The 14950-nt window shown below is 41.6% G+C and overlaps 1 pseudogene; it reads left to right on the top strand.

Moving 5' to 3' along the window:
- Window positions 1–14640, top strand: part of LOC130904373 (uncharacterized) — a 29849-nt pseudogene extending 15209 nt beyond the window's left edge.
- The last annotated feature ends 310 nt before the right edge of the window (window positions 14641–14950 follow it).

The following is a 14950-nucleotide window of genomic DNA, read 5'->3' as shown; positions in this document are numbered from 1 at the left end:
AGACAAGTAATTCTTAAAAGATAAATGTTAATATGAGTTATAATAATTTGATATTAAAACCCCTCTTAATGTTTTTGTTTGAATAAAGTTTGTAAAATTATTTTAAGTGATAGGTCGCCATTCTTGTTACGTCGCAGTGCGTGACGTCACTGGTCCCGTTGCCGAAATTCCAGCGTGTCACTCGTTAGCTTTCCCAACATGTCGTCAGTTCTACCCTTCCTATTTGAACCAGATCTGAAAAGTGAAGAGCAGGACAGCACTGTCGGTCGTTCACAAGACGAGCTTCAGGGAAAAATGCGTGCAGCAAATACCTGATAAGACAAAAGTTGGGCATAACTGGTGATGCGAGAGAGTCCTGTTGGGAACTTCGGTTGGGAGCGAGAGTGTATGCTGTCCGGTTTTGTTAGCAGATATTCAAGGTAAGCATATTGCGTTTTCAAACTTATCCCAATATAATTATGTAGATTGTTAGCATCCAGAGCTGTCGTGTGCTTTACATACAGTACAGGCCAAAGAGCACACCTTGTGTAATCCATGTCTTGTACATTGTAACGCGTGGTAGCTAGAATACGTGTATAAAAGTACCAAAAAGGGGAGAAGCTACCACTATGCACATTTATTCACAAAAAATAATATTTCCACCCTGACCACTCTTCACTCGGGAGCTCAGCAGTAAGCAAACACGCGTTCCCTGACGAACTCCAACATTGTTGTGAGGTCCATGTCAGAGTCATTGTCGTCACTGTAGCGTGCCATAGTGCTTTACCGTATTTTTCGGACTATAAGTCGCGTTTTTTTTCATATTTTGGCTGGGGGTACGACTTATACTCAGGAGCGACTTATGTGTGGAATTATTAACACATTATGATATAATTTCACATGTTATTTTGGTGTTTTGCAGTGATACTGAGGGTTTTGTAAAGTTGTTAGCATGTTCTTATGCTATAGTTATCTGAATAACTCTTGAGTATGTTCAATTGTATTATTGACTTTTTTATCTTGAAATGGATGCATTTAGTTTGTGGCGCTTTCCCGCCCACGTGAGGGCGCACTCGCACTTGATTACGTGAAGAAGAGTGCTCACACGCCAGAAGAAGACGGACAGCTACGTAGCTCTAAGTGAGTGAGTGGGCGAGTTAGCGAGAGAGAATAGACGGCTGCGAACCTACTTTCATTGTTTATGCTTTTAAATCATCTCTACAGAGGCAACGCCTGCGTGTATCATCTTTTCTGTTGTTGTGTGTTTTCCACCTGCGATCGGACACTTAAAGCCAGTTGTGTGGTTGTTTGAACGATGTGCTAATGATAGCGAACGCATGCTAACCTGTTACTTATTACTAATAGTACCTAATTATCATTTATTTACGTTGATGCGAACCTGTTTTCTATCGAGTACCAAATTGATTCAGCAAATTATACGGACGTCCAGCATTGTCTTTTGGGAGTTCGCTGTATAGCCAGGACCGAGCCGTAGCATAGGACAGTATATTCACATTTTGTTGTTCATGCACTGTACACTGTACATTTATTTAGCATGTTGTTCTCTATTATATTTTTATATTAAATTGCCTTTCAAGATGACATGTCTGTATATGTGTTGGATTTTATCAAGTAAATTTCCCCCCAAAATTCGACTTATACTCCGGTGCGAATTGTATATGTTTTTTTTTCTCTTCGTTGGGCATTTTATGGCTGGATCGACTTATACTCAGGAGTGACTTGTAGTCCAAAAAATACGGTAATTATTTAGTATGATTTTGGGAAAACTCCCACGAAGACTAGTCAACATAAAAGATAGCAATAGTAATCCAAATCAGCGTTTTTTACCCACTCGAAGATCCAGGAATTAGACTGATCCCATGGCAATGTCGCGGCCGTTGATTCCACAAAATAGACTGATCCGAAAAGCCGCTGTGGGACTGACGAATCAAAAAAATGGACGGATCCGAAACCAATATTGCAGACGTGGTGGGACCGTCGGATCCAGAAAATAGACAGATCCCTTACATGACTGAGGATCCAGGAAAAAAGTTTGGGCGCTAGTTGTAACGTGTGGTCGGGGCGGACTGGGACTAAAAAGCAGCCCTGGACTTTGACTCAGCCCAGCCCACAAGAATCGCTTTACGAAGGGAAACAGACCCCCTAGGGGTGTCCGGACGCATACCGCCCAACCCCCCAACCCCAGGGAGAATTTTTTTTTTTTTTTTTACATTTTATTGTAAAATGCATCAATTTCTTGCACTTTAAGAGAAAATGAAGAAACAATGTCTAGACTGTCACTGTCTGACTTGCGGTCAAACAAAGTACTGCAAGGCTGAACTGGAGTTGGGTTTATTTTCTGTACTAGCTCTATGATAGACCTGAATAAACAAATGAAAGAATGTATTTTTCAAAGCAAGTTTTATGTATTCGGGCAAATTCCACATTCTGAAACCTTCAATGATTATGATGATGATGACAATAAATTCATTCATTCATGTATCCGATTAATTATTATATATATATCTCTGTCTATAAAACGATTTCATTGTTTATGCCATAATTCAGTGGTCTCCAAACTATTCCACATAGGGCCGCAGCGGGCACAGGATTTCATTCCAACAAAACAAGACAACACCTATGCACCAATCTGGTGTCTTACAAGTGTAAACAGTTGATTGCAGTCAGGTGCTGCTTGTTTTAGCAGAAACTTCATTGGTTAAACTGTCGGTACTCGATCGGTTGAAAGAAAAACCAGGCCCCACAGTGGCCCTTGAGGACCGGTTTGGAGACCCCTGCCATAATTAATCTTGCCATACAAATAATAAATTTCAATGAAAATACAATAAACATTTCAAGACAAATCCTGGATACATAACCTTCATTGGAAAGTATTAACCAGAAAACAAAACGATATATAAATGATTAAAAATATGTATCAATTTAAGTACCTAAACTTTAAAGTAAAACCATTCATTTTATTAATATTTTGTTATATTTCTTCTGAATTAATATTGCTGCTGCGTGTGCATACGTTGTCTTACAGCTAAAATATTTTTTCTTAGGAGAGTGATAGTAGGACTAGCATATTGTAACTTGACACGATTGCCAACGGGTACATCGACTAGCTGGCACTAACCCTTTAATTGTCATTTATTTAATTTAAAATGTACCTACCTGGTGGATAAAAATTGCCAGTATACCGAGCAAGTGACCCTCTTCATCCATTTTTACTTGCTCTGCGCTTGTCTGGGGAACTTCCCTCTCGAACTTCCACCAGCTTATCATTACCCCCTCCCTCTTTTTTTCTCTCTCCCTGTACCGGCTGCACGTCAGAGCGGCTGCCGCTCCCCCTCTCACGCCGGGGCTGGGCTGCTGTTACCCGACGTGGCCGTTGCAGCCAGACTACTTCTTGCGAAAATATTTGTCAACTTATGACATTTTGATGCTTCACTCTCCAGTTTCTTTAATTTTTTTCTTCCTAACCTTCTCCGCGCCACCCTTCTCTTTTCTTTTTTTGCCACCACCATCCATATTGTGCATTAACGCTCGTCACCATTTTGCTTCCACAAGGAACCAATGAAGGCAACTTTGTGCTTCTTTCGTTCTTCTATCAGACTGGCGATGAACAGCCAGGCGCATTGCTGCCACCTGTTGGATTGGATGCGAACTGTAGATAATCAGAGGCTAGGGGGGACAAAAACAGTGATGTATAATGAATGGCGGCCGCCGGCTGTCCAGGGCACCGGCCGTTCTGTGATCCTCCAGAACCCACAGATTACCAGTCCGCCCCTGCGTGTGGTGGGTAGGGTACGTGCATACAGGGACCAAAAAGGGGGAGAAGCTTCCACTTATGCACATTTATTCACTAAAAATCATAATTCCACCTTGACCACTTACTTCACTCCCCTTGTTTCCATTTGACTGGAAATTGCATCCAAAAGCAGCACATCGTGGCATTTTACTTCGCGAGTTTAGGCAGCAATAAGCAATTGTTTAACATGCTACACATTTGGAAAGATACCAATTACGTCATCACTGCGAGCCCGCAAACCATGGCGCCAACTAACGGTCAAAATATGGACTAAATATTATAAAATATTGTCATTGATTTAACATTTTATGTGTTTCTAACAACATATTTTAGTACAATAGAACCATTGTGGTTTATTAGAGCCTACATGTATTTCAGTTAGAGGATCACTTTAAAAAGATACTGTGAGGAAGAGTAAGGTACTGTCAACCAGTGTTGTTAATTATGGCGTTAGAGGATAACGGCGTTACTAACGACATTATTTTTGTCAGTGTTGCGTAATCTAAATATTTACTTTTCCCATCTTTGCAATGCCCTTATCGTTACTGAATATGTGAAGGCGTGCGTTACTACAATTTGGTTGAATGACGCGGGCGACACGGAGACAGCAGAGCGGGAGGAGGGACGCCATTGCAAACGCGATGCTAGGTACCTCGGCGTGTTAGCATAGCATTCGTGTTCTCACTAGCATTTTTTTTTTTTTTTTTTTTTACATACAGTGCATGGCGTTCAGGTGGGTACAATTAATTGAAAATAATGGACAGTTTACCTGTTGAGTATGCATTATCATCACCAAGTGGGCGGTTTCCTTGTCGATGCTACCAATTATAATATTCATTCATTCATTTTCCGAGCCGCTTACCCTCACAATGGTCACGGGGGTGCTGGAGCCAATCCAAGCCAACTATGGGCAGCAGGCAGGGTACACCCTCAATTGGTTGCCAGCCAGTCGTAGGGCACAAGGAGACAAACAACCATCCGTGCAAAAACTCATACCTATGGACAATTTAGAGCAGGGGTCCCCAACGACCGGGCCACGGACCGGTACTGGTCCGCATTTGGTACCGGGCCGCACAGAAATAATAAATAATTTATTAACAACTGCATTCTGGCCGATTGACTTTGGCCTGTGCTGCTTAACACACCAATATCCCTGTCTACTCTCGATATACAGCTACAGGATAGGAGGTCGTCATAGAAATGCATTGATTGGACTGTTGGCAGTACATCTTGTTTTGTATATCTATAAGCGCTTGGCCTCGATAATAACATATGACGTAGGTCCTCGCCCATCACATTTGTTCCCGGAAATAATTAGCCCCACACTAGAATGACTGTAAAACGGACACCTTTGGACAGATTGTTTTACTGGGAAAAGGGAACCTGACAAGCCAGAAGATGAGCCTACAACTTCGAAGAAAACAAAATCTATGCTACTTCCCAATCGCTAAAGACCCACAAACTGTGAAGGAGTGGAATCGTGACCTGTATGTGAATAAACCGAGTGATTTGAGCATGTCTGTGCAACAGGAATATCAGCTTGTAGAGATTGCAAATCACGGCGACCTTAGACGTACATTTGAGACAACAACTCTACCGAGGTTCTTGATTAAAGTCATTTCGGAATATCCTGACATTGCTAAGAGAACACTGAAAACTGTGCGACAATTTCCAACATCATATCTTTGTGAAGCAGTCTTCTCTCACTCTCCCATCTCGGGAGATTCGCCACTGATTCAGGGGGTGAATTGTATTTTCCATGCACTTAAAACGACGGGGCTAAAAACAAATGTTATTTTATATTTGCTGTATTTTTCTGCCACACATTGCCGGTGTTCTGACAAATTTGGCATGCGCGTAGTGTTAAAAATGACCGTGAATGCAGCAATTCCAAAGTACACACTACAAACTTTCTTTAAGTAAGGAATATTAATTTACGTTTGCCATGTCAGCTGCACACAACAACTGCACGCAACTCTCTCACTTAATGACTTTGCCGTGTCGTTAAGCATTAATTTACGCCATTTTCGTGTTGCACATGTATGTTTATGATGTAAATAGTTTTTTAGCGCCGTTGGATTACATTGAGAGTCCAACTGAATATAAAAGAGGGTTTTTTTCACCGCCACAAAAGCGTTGGGAGCAAAATTTTATAAGGGTGCAAAATTTGACAACACCGGTCCATGAAAAACCTAAATCACACCTGTCCGTGGTGCAAAAAAGGTTGGGGAACCCTGATTTAGAGTGTCCGATCAGCCTACCATGCATGCATGAAAACTCACGCAGGCATGGGGAGAACATGCAAAGTCCACACAGGACGCCTGAGCCGGGGATTGAACTCAGAAACATATTGAAACTATTGATTTAAGAACTGCGAGGCGGACGTGCTAACCACTCTGTCGCCTTTTTCCCTGGATCGAGCCGGCGGCTGGCTCTCAGGCGGGCCCCCTGGTACGCTGAATAGGCCGGTGGTACAATATAATAGTAATTTGTTTTTAATTACCAAAAATAGTCACTTGCCCTAAACTTTTCTTGAATGACGTATCTATAGACCTGGTGTGATTTTTTAAAAATTAAAACAACTAGAGCAAAGAGGTGTGGTGGTACACACAATTCACGGTTCAGTACGTACCTCAGTACGGGGGTCACGGTTCGGAACGGGTTCAGTACAACAGGAAAAACAAAAAGGCTTTTTTCTCACAGCTTTAGAAAGTTAGTTTGTATACCATTACACTCTTATACAGGTGAAATTTAACCCTTTATTGCCAAATGTATCACATTTGATACACCTAAAATGTCATGATTTTGAGAGTAATTCAGAATTTTGACATTTCTCTTTGAAAAAAAAATGATGGATGCAAGTCAACACATGCATCTGCAGGTTCCATGAGAAAAAAAAAAAAACAGGATTTAGCTCGGGTCATACATATTAGAGCGCTTATTGCACATATTCATTTTGACATTTCTTTTTATAAATTTGAAAAAAAGGTTTCAGTAGGACCTTATTTTTCAAATTTTGGGATTCTTTGATAGTTGCTTCATGTTGCAGGTCTTTAAGGGTTAAAAAAATGTAAAAAGTATGACCCATTTTTTTTTTTCTTTTAGGAATGAAAAAGGCAGTTCAATTCAATCAGTTAATATGAACATCTTTGATGTGAAATACATTATAGAATGGATCATGTAATAACGTCTAGAACATGAAAAGTAACATCAGTTACTTGTGGAATAAGTAATTACTCTTACATTCAGGTAACTGAGGTACTAACTCAATCACTTTTTGGGACAAGTAATTTGTAACTGTAACTAATTTTGCACATTTTTTGCACATTAGTAAAATCGCATTGTGACAATGCTAGTATCAATTAGGTTACTTATGTGCTCACTTGAAATACCAGATCCAAAATGCAACATCTGCCACGATATTTAATATTTTAAAACCTTATTGTACATCTCAGGGCATGACATAAATATAGGAGAGGGGATTTTGAAAAGTTTAAGCATGACCGCTGTGGAGAAGGTTGCTGCTCAAAGGGAATTCTAATGTGTGTGTGTGTGTGCGTTTATGTAATCTTTTCATCGTCTTAGCAAAAAAGGTCAGCGGCCCCTTGAGGTGATTCAATCTTTTTTAAGGACTTGTTCTAAGGGTGAGCTTTCTTTGACTTCTGCAATATTCGGTGAAAAAATGGTACCTATGATTTTTTCTGTCTTCTAACAAACAAGAATCTTAAGTGTTTTTCACACTTTCAACACCAAAACGTTTTCTGAAGATGCTAATTTTAGTTTTGGATATAGACGTGCTAGGATATGGCAAACTTTTAGCATTTCTACATTAGACAGCAAACTACATAGTTTTACTTATAAATTATGAATTTGTGAATGTATGACAATAACTGCATACCAATACCATTGCTATAAAGACAAGAAAGTAATGACTTTAATGAGTACTTTGGGCTATTTATGCACTGCATAGTTAAAAGGAAGTTAAAAGGTTTTGTAATTAATTTACTGTTGTTTTAACCATTTTGCAAAAATTGTTTTCACATGGGCAACCCTCATCTGTTGTATCAGTCAACAAATCTATTGATGAATTTACAGTGTATCACAAAAGTGAGTACACCCCTTGCATTTCTGCAGATATTTAAGTATATCTTTTTATGGGACAACACTGACAAAATGACACTTTGACACAATGAAATGTAGTCTGTGTGCAGCTTATATAATAGAGTTCATTTATTTTCCCCTCAAAATAGCTCAAAATATAGCCATTAACATCTGAACCCCTGGCAACAAGTGAGTACACCCCTTAGAAACTACGTACATCCCTAATGTCCAAATTGAGTACCGCTTGTCATTTTCGCTCCAAAATGTCAAGTGACTCGTTACAGGAGTGCTGTCAGCATTGCTGCAGAGATTGAAGAGGTGGGGGTCAGCCTGTTAGTGCTCAGACCATACGCCGCACTCTACATCAAATTGGTGTGCATGGCTGTCACCCCAGGAGGAAGCCTTTTCTGAAGATGGTACACAAGAAAGCAAACAGTTTGCTGAAGAAATGTCAACAAAGCACATCGATTACTGGAACCATGTCCTATGGTCTGATGAGATGAGTCACTTGACATTTTGGAGGGAAAATGTACTCAATTTGGACATATAGGTTTGTACGTAGTTTCTAAGGGATGTACTTACTTTTGTTGCCAGGGGTTTAGACGTTAATGGCTATATTTTGAGTTATTGCTAGGGGAAAATAAATGAACTCTATTATACAGTATAAGCTGCAAACAGGCTACTTTTCATTGTGTCAAAGTGTCATTTTGTCAGTGTTAGATATACTTAAATATCTGCAGAAATGCAAGGGGTGTACTCACTTTTGTGATACACTGTAAGTTGGGAGGAGAGGATAACTTTTATGAAAACATTTGTAGTTTGCATATAGGTAAATTACATATTTTGCCTTTTTTCCAAAATATAATGGAGATCAAAATCATTCCACCTTAGCAAAAGTGCGGCAATGTTAATGCTGAGAGGCTTTCGAGCTACTCATGAGAATAAATGAACCTATAGATACAGCACACAACAACTAGCTTAGGGACTAATACCATGATATATGGGGGCATCATGTAGTAGCTGTGGCCTGGAATCCAAAAAGGATAAACTGGAGTCAAATTTAGTTTCAGTGAACAAGACAGATGAGGTCAAAGAACGAATACCCCCGCCCCATCTAAAACTGAGCCCCATGAAAACAGCTGCAGTTTACTTCATTCAAATCTGCATTGACATTGTACACGCAGATGCTCAACTGCACTAGGCTTTTTTTTTTTGTTCTCTCGTGTTTTTGTTGCCTTGTGCCCATGGGCTTTTTTTGTCCGTCTGTTCTCTTCATTGCCAGTTGTGGTGGTGGGGTGTGGGGCTTTGTGTGTGTGTACATGTGAGGGAGGGGGCAGAGAGAGAGAGAGAGAGAGAGAGAGAGAGACGTAGAGAAAAAGAGGTTTCACAGATGAAAAGTACTTTTGGAAAAATACTTTTGTCATTCAAAAATGACCATAACTGTTACAAGTTTAGTCCCTTTCTCTTTGCCATCACCACACATGAATAAACTCACTTTGAAAATGGAGCAGGTACTGTTGTGATGCTGCTGCATGTTGCTCAAGGATGTGTTAAACAGGACACACGGCTGCAGGTGTGGGGAACAACGTCTATGTCCCCAGGCAACACCCTGCCGCTATTTATAGACTTTACGTGAGAAATAAGACCGCTCAGTCCATTGCCGGTAATATGTTATGCTCAGCAACTTTTTAAGACATCGCTTTGTTGAACAAACAATTAGAATCCTGGTTATGGGCTATCTATTCCGTAGCTTACGTAAGCAACTTATATAACCACAAAGTATTTAATTCAGTGGTTAGTAAAATTGAATTGTCTTTCATGTGAAATTGCATTTGAGTCTCCTAAAAATGTATATATATTTTATTTTATTTATTTATTTTGAGGGAGATTGTGCTACAATCCATGATTGAATAAATAAAAAAATTATTCATATTAGTTTAATAATAGCTGTGGACTACATTACTTTGACGTGTACAGCTATTGAAAAGTACATTTTGGTATTTAATAATTAACATTTATATACATATTATTTGACACTTTAGATCTTTAACCCTTTATAGTTCAAGTGATTATCTTCTGCCTTTTAAAACCAATAGTAACTATTAGTACAAATGCAGTATATCTACCGTACATGCAGTGGTACCTCAAGATACGAGATTTATTCATTCTAGAGACGGGGCCACGCCCGCGGGAGCCTGCCTCTTAACTCACGCACTTCTCACTTCGGCACTTTAAATATCTTTCACCCTGGCACTTACATACTAATTCATTTCATTGGAACGGGGTCATACAGTCCCGGCCTGGCTCCCCCCTGTTTTTAATGCATCACACACCAAGGTTGTGGGATGGTTGGGACCTGTTTGGGGGGGGCGGGGGGTCCCCCACGGTTGCTTCCTCACGGCAGGCCCCGCCATCCCTGCACCTTTTTTAACGCACCACACACATCATACTCCAAGGGAGAGCTCTGGCAAAGGGCAGTGGGACAGGCGGCTGGGTAGAAATTCCAGGCTGCGGTCCGACTGCCCCAAGCCAAGCTCTCCTATTTTAATGCATACATTGCACTACCCTCCCCTCACAATCCCATCATGGTGCTGGGTAATGGCTGCCAGTCGGGAACCTGACAGCCACAGTAATAGGTCGACAGGTGGGTCCCACACTTTTTTTCTATGATGTGGCTCCCGGGGCGTGGCCTCCCCTCTACCTGGGCTGCCGGCCACGGGAGTTGAGGAAGGTCGGGGCTCTGATCTCGCGTCACCCCGTGGCGGCTCCTTGGTGTCCCCCTGCCTCCGCTTTCCCCTCTCTTCTCTGACTGGGTATCAACCCTGTGCTCTGTCGTGGGTCGCTGGCTGGGCGCCGGTGTATCGGTTGGACGTTGCCTGCTCCGGTGGGGGACCCTGCCATGCCCTGGGCTTGGTGGGCCGTTGAAGGTCCCGTGGCGTGCCGTGCCGGTTGGGGGGCTGTGGCTCATGGGCCGGGTGGGCGTAACCGGCCGCGCACCCATTAACCGGAAGGTCATTTGATGGATGCGCGGGTGGCCCGGGGGACCACCCTGACCGCCCTCCCTCCCCGGGCTGGCTGGGTGGGGACCGTGGCCCTGGGTTGGCGCCCGCGTGGCGTCTCCGCTAGTCTGCGTGGCTGTTGCGCGCTTGATGAGGCTCGCGTGTGACTGGATGTGATAGGGCGCGCTCGGGTGTGGGGTCCCGGTGCCAGGATTGGCGATGGGGCAATGTAGGGTCGGTCGCCAACGGGCTTAGACCCACAACGGATTCACACGATTACTGGATTCTAGATCACAGAGCTGATTTGTGTACACTCTACCCCTTTCAGTCACTTAGCTTATAGACTCCCCCACCCCCGTCGCCCTCTTTCCCTGGTAAACAGGCCCCCCACATGGTGTCAACCGGAAATACATTTAGCTGGCGATAGCACCAACATATTAGTAGTTAGTATAGACGTTCAATATATTTCTTGTTGATGTTTGTGTTTATTTTCTTTCTTCTCTTGTGTTCCTTTTCTTCTGTTCCCCCAAAACCCCTTCCTGTTTGCTGCTTTATCATAATAAACGAGGTATGTTGAATGATCACAATGGGAGTATGTCATACTCTCAATGTGAAACATTAAAACTTTTCAGACCAACCGGGTACTTGCATTCTCCGTGTCAAACAGCTGAACGGGACAGGTTTAAAAAATAATAATAATAATAATTCGTCCCAGAGTGGCTTTCGTATCATTTTTTCGCATAATGAATTGCGTTTTACATGTAAAATGCCTAATTTGTTCAAAGCTCTACTAAAACATCACATTAAATTTCATAATAAGGGTAAAACCATATTGAAATAAGAGCCAAATACATTTGAATATTCAATATACCTAACCTAACTGTTAATATCTGTAATGAAGTACATAAGAGAACATAACGCAAAAAGAAAACATACAAAAATGTAGAACCCTACTTTTCGAGTTAGACAATATCCGAAAACGAAAGTAGGAGAGCAGAATTGTGGTACTGAGCATGACGGGAAAGTTCCTGACCAAAAGGTTAGCAGAATTATGGTACTGAGCATGATAGGGAAAATTCTGACCAATAGGGCAGTGGTAACTTGTGGCACGTTTATGGCGAGATGAACTATTATCTTTAATATACCGAATATTTTTTTGTAATATGAAGCAAAAAAATTTACACATATTAGTGTAAAATTGATTTTTCGTGTACTGAGGCTTACGTATTTCGAGGTACCACTGTATCCACTGGTTAAAATGAGATTTGACAGGTGGTGGAGCCCTAAAGTTCAGTGTCACAGCATAGTAGGAAAAATTACTTACATGTATTCTCAAAAGAGAAATATAGGCCGGATTAACAAGAAATCTAACCTGGCTAACTAACACTAAGAAACAGCAAACTAACAGCATAACAGAGTGACCTGGACAAAAAGACTAAGTGTAAACCAAATCTACATATACACAGGCGAGTGAAACAAGACTGTTTTTGCCCTCTGTTTTCTTCATGCTGCACCATCTTTAACAACGACATTATCAGATATTAACACTTAGATTGTTTTCGAGCAGTTCAAAAGGGTCTTAGTGGAAAGATGCCTGAGGAAGATAGGCAGAGTTTGACTTTTGGGGCAGCGGGACGGCACAACATGTTAATGACCCCGAAATGTAGTGTCAGCATTAAAATGAATTTACAAGAAAATCTATAATATTAAGTTCAAAATGAGCTTTTTATTTTGTTTCCCATCATTTTTAGGGGAATTTTAAATCGAGCTGCTTAGGACAACTGTAATTTTCGCTAAGATCGTCATCCATTGAATATGGTATGCCTGCCGGTGGTGACTCTGTTGTACAATTAGCGTCTTCAGTGGGGCAAATCTAAACTCCGCTCACCATTTTGGTGGTGCTCTCTGGCATTTCATGGTCCATATTTTCAATCCTTGGTTCTTGCTCAGTAGTTGTTGTCGCTTTTAAAAGCTTAGGTTTGAAAAAAGTAAGTACCAGTACAGTGCCCCCCATAATTATTGGCACCCCTGAAAAGTGGCAATCTTGGTCTCATCTGACCAAAGCACACAGTCCCAGTTGAAGCCTGGGACCGTGTGTATTTTTGTGTGAGACCAAGATTGAGCTTTTTGGCAACAAACACTCTAAGTGGGTCTGGCGTGCCACGAAAGATGCGCATGCTGAAAAGCACCTCATACCCACTGTGAAGTATGGGGGTGGGTCAGTGATGCTGTGGGGCTGTTTCACTTCCAAAGGCCCTGGGAACCTTGTTAGGGTGCATGGCATCATGAATGCTTTGAAATACCAAGACATTTTAAATCAAAAACTGTTGCCCTCTTCCTGAAACCTGAAGATGGGTCGTCACTGGGTCTTTCAGCAAGACAATGACCCTAAACATATGGCCAAATCTACACAGAGATGGTTCACCAGACACAAAATCAAGCTCCTCTCATGGCCATCTCAGTCCCCAGACCTTGTTTTGTTGGCAAAAGGGGGTTGTACAAAGTATTAACACCAGGGGAGCTAATAATTATGTCACACATTATTTGATGTCAAATATTTTTTTTTCTTTATGTGGGATTTTTTCCCCCACTGAATGAATGCACTTGTATTGAAGGTTGGATTTTTCTCTTTTTTTCCATTAAGGTCCCATATTATTTGAATAAAAAATATATTAGAAGCTAAAAAACACATCTTTTTCAGGGGTGCCAATAATTATGGAGGGCACTGTATATCCATCTTGCCTCTTCGGTCCTCTGGTGGTTTTGGCTAACCAAAGCAAATGACCGTCTAAGGTGCTAGTAACATGTTCTGTTCGAAAAATAATTTTGACCCAATATGAAAATATTTTTTTTGTTCATTTCATTCATTTTTGTTGTTTGCTTTACTGCTTTACAACTTATATAGACAATATTTTACCGGAAAACTCAAAAAAATCATACATAGGAAAGTCAATTACATGCAATGACACATTCCGGCCACCATGGGGGACACCCTTGGCCCCCCCTAAAACTCTGCGTATGCTGAGGAATGGATGAGAAGTGTGCCAGTGCAGAACAAGGGAAACGTGCAGAGTTGTGGCAACTACAGATGAATAAAGCTGATGAGCCATACAATGAAGTTATGGGAAAGAGTTGTTGAAGCTCGACTGAGGAAATAGGTGAAAATTGTGAGCAGCAGTATGGTTTCATGCCAAAAAAAAAAAATAGTACAACAGATGTTTGCTTTGAGGATGCTGATAGAGAAGTGCTGAGAAAGTCAGAAGGAGCTGCATTGTGTCTTTATAGATCTTGAGAAGGCTAACGACAGATTGCCCGGAGAGGAACTGTGGTTTTGTATAAGGAAGTTTGGAGGGGCAGAGAAGTATGTTCAAGTGGTGCAGGACATGTATGAGGACTGTGGTGAGGTGTGCTGTTGGTGTGACGGAGGACTTCAAAGTGGAGGTGGGACTACATCAGGGATCAGGTCTGATCCCCTTCTTGTTCGCCATGGTAATGGACAGGATGACAGACGAGGTTAGACAGGAATCTCCATGGACTATGATTTTTTCAGATGACATTGTGATCTGTAGAAAGAGCAGGGAAGAGGTGGAGGAGAAACTAGAGGTGCGAAGGTTTGCCCTGGAGAGGAGGGGAATGAAGGTTAGCCGTAGCAAAACGGGGTATTTGTATGTAAATGAGACGGACCCAAGTGGAAGAGTGAGGCTACAGGGAGAAGAGACCAAGAAGGTGGAGGAGTTTAAGTATTAAGGCTCTACAGTCCAGAGCAATGGAGAGAGTGGAAAAGAGTTGAAAAAGTGTGTGCAGGCAGGCTCTATTGGGTGGTGAAAACTGTCAGATGTGATGTGTGATAGAAGTGTTTCAGCTAAAATGAAAAGAAAGGTTTATAAAACTATGGTGAGACCAGTGATGTTGTATGGTCTGGAGATGGCACCAATAGGGAAAAGACAGGAGGCAGAGCTGGAGGTGGCAGAGATGAAGATGCTGAAGTTCTCTTTGGGTGTAATCAGGATGTATAGGATCAGGAATGAGCATATAAGGGGGACAGCGCATGTTAAAG

This window comes from Corythoichthys intestinalis, chromosome 16 (assembly GCF_030265065.1).
Source record: "Corythoichthys intestinalis isolate RoL2023-P3 chromosome 16, ASM3026506v1, whole genome shotgun sequence".
Taxonomy (NCBI): Eukaryota; Metazoa; Chordata; class Actinopteri; order Syngnathiformes; family Syngnathidae; genus Corythoichthys; species Corythoichthys intestinalis.
The sequence above is the reverse complement of the archived record's forward strand: the minus strand, read 5'-3'. Positions and strand labels throughout refer to the sequence as shown.